Genomic DNA, 6,150 nt, shown 5'->3' on the forward strand with positions numbered 1-6,150 from the left:
GTGTTAAAATACCCCTCCCCCCTCCCCCAAATCCTATCGTCAAGGGGGCCTTAGATCCTAGAAAACCTCCAATTAAAACTCTTCTCGCCCATCAGGATTTAGTGTTACCCCGAAATTCGGCAGAAACGACAGAAGCCCGTCTTTCCCACTGTTTAGAGGTCGGCTTCGTATGATTTAAGGAGAAATGCGCAGACTCCGGAATCAGCTGTTAGCCTCCGCTGCAGACGGGGGGAGGGTCTTCAATATCGGGACTTTTAATTTTTTAAAATATTACACAACTCTTAATTGTTTTAAATCATATTCAAATAAAAAGTATTAAAAAATTAAATAAATCCCACTACCGACTCCCCCCCCCCCTCCTATATTGTTCACTACCAGAGAATTCTAGTTTCTCAGCGACAAAAACACAACTATCCCAAAGTTAGTTATAGAAACTTATTTTTATGTGTCTCCCAAGACCCCAACACCCTGTTTTCACCCTTCCCACCCCTTTCAATAGTTTTAACCGTGATAAAATGTTAATTTATGTTAAAAACTGTTTAAATTGAGGGAATCACACACATAATGGAACTGCAGTTGAGATAGTTAGAGAGGAAGATAGAAGGGAGCAAAGTGATTTTAAACTCTCGTCTCTCATTCAGTATTCTCTTGCCTTCCATGAGAAAAGGATCAAACTCGCAACAAGAGAAAAATATTGAAATAAAAATGTTTTACTCAAGAAGTGAAATACAAAATTAAAGAATTTAGCGGAATTTCAGTAATGGTAAGAACAATTTTATTTCATATTTCTATACAAAGTTATGTCACTAAAAAACTATTAGATTTTTAAATAAAATAAAACAATGCATTGACAATTGGCAAGTAAAAGAAACAAGACCCCCCCTTCTCCCGCTTTTCGGAGGGGGTAGGAGGGTTATTTGCCCCCCAACCAATTAAATTTTTCTATTTAAAAAGAATCTATCAAATAAAAATAGCGTTAAACGTTTATTTTTGATTTTTTTGGTTTATTTTCATCATTTATAAATATATGTTTAGCTCATAAGGTACAACGATAGGTCATTTTTATAGTAAAGAAATATGTATTTTTCGTAGAAACATTGATAAATAGTATTATTATTTATCATTAAATCAGATATTTTTTTCAAGAAAAGCTAAATTTAAAATATCGTGGTTCTTAGGTAGAAATGTGTTAAATTCTTACTGTTTCCTACACTGCTTCTGCAGCTATATATCCGTAAAACACTTTAAGATAGAAAAAACAATTGAAACTTTCCATTTTTAAAAATGATACCAATTCTTGGTCATACAAAGCGTTAAAGTGTATCATTGTGAATTAGATATAGCCTTACTAAATATAAGAAGGACATTTGATTTATAAAGTCTTTAGTGCATGAAAATCAGACGGCTTTTAGACTCAAATTACAATTTAAAATGTTTAATGTAGTTTAGAATTGATTTTAAGTTACCAGAAAATCATTTTGGTTTTAGCAACATCAAATATACATCTACAATTTTCCGGTTCTCATTGAAGCCTTCTACTTTAAAAACCGGTTTCAATTGAGCGCCGGCTTGAATCTTGAAAAATTGAATACAATTTAAACTGAAACCAACCATATTTGAGCCACGGCTTAAATTTAAGACTCGGCTCAAATTCATTGAATTCGGCCTCAGATTCAGTAGTTCGGTCCATATCCTGCAGCAAGCTGCAACCTTCGAACACAATATGAATTTCTATGAAATGACTCATCTGTTAATTCATACAATTTGCTTTTATGCCTGGGTGTTTGTTTGTATCCAAAAAACATCAACACTTCTGAACCGACCCGGCCCAATATTTTTGCGGGACCTCACATGACCCCAGGCAGATAAAATGTTGCCATTATTTTATTATCATTGTTTTTGTAAACTAAGATCAGAAACTAGATTAAGAAGTTCTCGCTTTTTTATTAACATTTTATGTCTTCTTCTATATTTTCTATTCTGTGGTTGAAATAAATATGTAAAATTACACAAACATGTCTATTTTATTTAAATAGTGTCTGTTTTAGGGCTGGCAACGTCCCATTGCAAACTGAAGTTTTTTTTGAAATCGAACGGAAAATTGGTTAGCATGAATTAATGCACCAAACGGAAAATTTAGTTAACAAATAGAAAAATTAAGTTATCAAACGTAAAATTAAGTTTAAATCTGAAAAATTTGTTAACAACGGAAAACAAGGTTATCAAACAGTTAATTATTTTATCAAACGAAAAGTTAGGTTAAAAGACGCAACATTAAGTTAACAAACGGAAAATTAAGTTAACAAATAGAAAAGTAAGTTAACAAACGAAAAAGTAAGTTAACAACGAAAAATTAATTCAACAAACGGAAAAATTAGTTAAAAAACGGAAAATTAAGTTAACTAACCAAAAATCTAGATAACGAACAGAAAATTTAGATAACAAACTGAAAATTCAGTTAACTAACAGAAAATCTAATTAAGGAGCAACAAATTTATAACAAACAGAAAGTTTAACTAACAAATGAAAATTTCAGTTGACAAGCAGAAAATTTAGTTAACAAGCGGAACATTTAGTTAACAAGCAGAAAATTTAGTTAACAAACAGAAAATTTAGCTAACAAACAAAACATTTAGTTAACAAGCGGAACATCTATCTAACAAGAGGAACATTTAGTTAACAAGCGGAAAATTTAGTTAATATGCAGAACATTTAGCGAACCAACAGAACATTTAGTTAATATGCGGAACATTTATCTAACAAGCGAAACATTTAGTTAACAAGAAGAAAATTTAGTTAACAAGCAGAACATTTATGCTAACCAACAGAACATTTAGTTAACAAACGGAAAATTTAGTTAACAAGCTGAAAATTTAGTTAACAAGCAAAACATTTATGCTAACCAACAGAACATTTAGTTAACAAACGATTGAAAACGGAAATATTAACCAACGAGCCCAGCCTTAGTTATAAATAGAAAAAAGCTTTGGGGGCAGATATATTCTTTTTGTAAGAGTTTCTATTTTGCATTTTTTGTTGACGATAGGAGCAAAAACTCGTTACCCCATCGCCCTCCCCTCGGTAACTCCTTGCAATCAATCTCTTCTTTTAGCATAGGAACATTCAGTTAAAAGAAAAATGAATAAATGTATTTTACAAAATTTGCCATGTATATATAGCAAATACCTACTCCATAACAGTTTTATTCGAGACGTATCTATCCAGGTCTACTCATTACCAAGATTTCGTTTCTGAATGCCAAAAAGGCAATATCTCCGGTTCCAAATGACACACAGTCCCAACAATCAGACTTAACTCTCTAGTCATATAATCCACAAAGGCTTTTGAAATTATTACACAGGCAATTTCTCAACCAGGCTTATCTCCCCGGTTCTGAAGGACACACAGTTCAAAATCTCAACTCAGGACTCAAGCTATCTTTAAAGCTTTATTCCATTCAATGCCAATACTCAAGGCACAATCTCCACTCGTATAATTTAACGAGGATCCAAGCTATCTTTAAAGCTTTATTCGATTCAATGCCAATACTCAAGGCACAATCTCCACTCGTATAATTTAACGAGGACTCAAGCTATCTTTCAAGCTATATTCAATTCAATTGCCAATCAGCTAGGCAAGATCTACAATTGCATGTTTCAGCGAGAACACAAACTACTTCTTATACCGTAATCAAAGCAGAGTCTCAATCAGCTAACTCTTACATATTTATTATAGTATTATATATAGCATTATAGTATTACATATTTATTGCACAGTTAAAGTTTAAGGTAAGTATTTGAAGGATTAAAGAGAATAGATATAACGCAGTAAATCTATCTCTGCCCATGTATTCGATTGAAACGCAGTTTCAATGAATAATCTCATTTAGTTTAAACATTAAATCATTTATGACGTACAACGTACTGCAAGTTTACAGAATACCATGTATTCACGCTTTTTGCTACATATATTGGTTCTTTTTATGCACATCAATTATCAACAATAATAAATTTAAAATGTTCTTTCACACAACTCAGTTACAATTATGCACTGTTATAGAAAATATTGATATTGAACTAAATAATTGCGAAATTGCGAATATTATGTTATAATTTATGTATGTAATTTTTTCCTAACAGTACTTGGATTGGCGATAAGATGTTTTCAAATATTAAAACGTTTTTAGTATTCTATATCATTCTGTTATTCATTTATTATATCTGATGTAAATTACACGATGATAATTATAGATCTGGCTTACTAACTTACCTTTTTAAAAGCTGAATTATCTTATCAAAATTTTATTTATTTCAATTTCAAGTAGAACGTAAAATGCAGGTTTAATTCAAAGGAATTGAGTCTTTGCCACAAACTCTGGTTTTAAATCCCTATATCTTAACAACCTAATGTTGTAGACCTTAGATATTTCAAACTTTGACTTCTGTTATATCAAATAATGAAAGTTTGAAATATCTAAGGTTTAAATTATTTAGTTGTAGATATAAAGGTATTAGAAAATTGGGATTTGTTGCAAAGACTCAATTCCTTTCCCAACTTTTGAATCATTAAAAATATGAAATATAAAATACAAAAAATCTACATTGTTTGGATTCAAAACATCAATTTTTTAACTCATAAATAATAGGATCTGTGATATTAATGCATGACGTATATATTTATTTAGTTTTTTTTTAATAATTATATCATTATTTAATTATAAACATATTCATTCTTTGCATTAAAAAATTCTGGTAAAATCTGCTTAATCGGGATTTTTCAATTCTTCCTCTGATTAGATCTTGTATAGTACTGTTCATTGTTCACAAATACAAAAAATAATAATTTTTTTTTGAATTATCAAAACAAATGATTTAAACTTACTGCTCAAACATGTCCCTGGGCCAAAATGATAAAAGTTTCTGTCAAAATAAATAAGAATTATATAGCGTGTTAAAAAAATAGTATTTTCCAAGATAAATGTTCAATCGTGATTTATTGATTTTAGTATGAAAAATGTTAATTTAGAAGATAATAAAAAGCTTTGATTATTTAGGGAAAAAGTGGTTTGCTTTAGTAGACCAGGACGATGAATTTTTATTATCTCCTTTTAAGGTAAAAAAATAATCCTCTTATCAATTAAATGAATTGAGTTTTTGTAATCCCTAAATCTTTTTAACCTGATGGAGTAGACCTTTTTTATTTCAAACTTAGATTACCTGATCTCACAGAATTCATTTAAATATCTAAGATATACAACATTGGGTTGCAAAGATATAGGAATTCAAAATCAGGCAAAATAGTAATTTTGAAGAAGCAACGTTTTAATTGATTTTTATGTTTCTTGTCATTATTTAAGTATTTTAATATGAATAAGCCTTTCCATTTTTTCGTTTTACATTATTGAAATAGTAAATTTGAGTTTTTGCATGGTAAACATAAAAAAAAATAAAGACAACTTTTACAATTTCGGCCATTCATTAATAATCCTTTCCTGTGGTCATGATCCAACTTCAAAAAAGGATTCGCTAATTTGTTAAACAATATAAAAAAAACTTCCTCTTTTTTCGCTTATTTTTATGTTGAAACTTAATAAACCATTTAGAGATTATGAAGTTTTAAATAAGTGCTCATTTGCTAGCAATTGAGATTTGTGTTTTGATTTAAAAAAAAAAAAAATTTTTAGATGGTTTTAATCAGTATTTACCCCGATCTGCTCGGTAGTGCTGACTTTTATTTAAAACACAAACACACACAACCAGATGGACATGTCTTTAAAGCATCTTTAAGTTAAGAGTTGGAAAAAAATGACATTTCTAGAAAAACTCTTTATTTTTTTTTTTAGTTTTGGTTGTGTTCTACAGTTCCGTGGGCTTGAGTGTACATATCACAACCAGTTTGCAGGAACCAGTCTTATTGTTTTTATAATTATTATTATTATATAATTATTATTGTATGTACAGTTTATTATATATTAAAAATAAGCTGGTTTACCATGTACAGTTTATGTACCTGAAGGAGTTCAAGCAGCTGATCACATTTCTAGGTAAAAATATCAATTTATTTTTACAAAGAAGCCTGAATAATGATATTGCGAAAATATCATGTTTTAGTCTTTTTCCGGCCATTTTTTTGAACATTTTTATTCAAAAA

General features: G+C 29.7%; 1 long non-coding RNA gene across 1 annotated transcript; it reads left to right on the forward strand.

Annotated features, from left to right (window-relative positions):
• Nucleotides 1–328: 328 nt before the first annotated feature.
• On the forward strand, nucleotides 329–5,901 carry LOC111707131 (uncharacterized). The gene is made up of 3 exons (XR_002766381.1): nucleotides 329–763; nucleotides 5,054–5,112; nucleotides 5,843–5,901. It is a non-coding gene; the product is annotated as an uncharacterized LOC111707131 (long non-coding RNA).
• The last annotated feature ends 249 nt before the right edge of the window (nucleotides 5,902–6,150 follow it).

The sequence above is a fragment of the Eurytemora carolleeae genome, unplaced genomic scaffold (genome assembly GCF_000591075.1).
Source record: "Eurytemora carolleeae unplaced genomic scaffold, Eaff_2.0 scaffold587, whole genome shotgun sequence".
Classification (NCBI taxonomy): Eukaryota; Metazoa; Arthropoda; class Copepoda; order Calanoida; family Temoridae; genus Eurytemora; species Eurytemora carolleeae.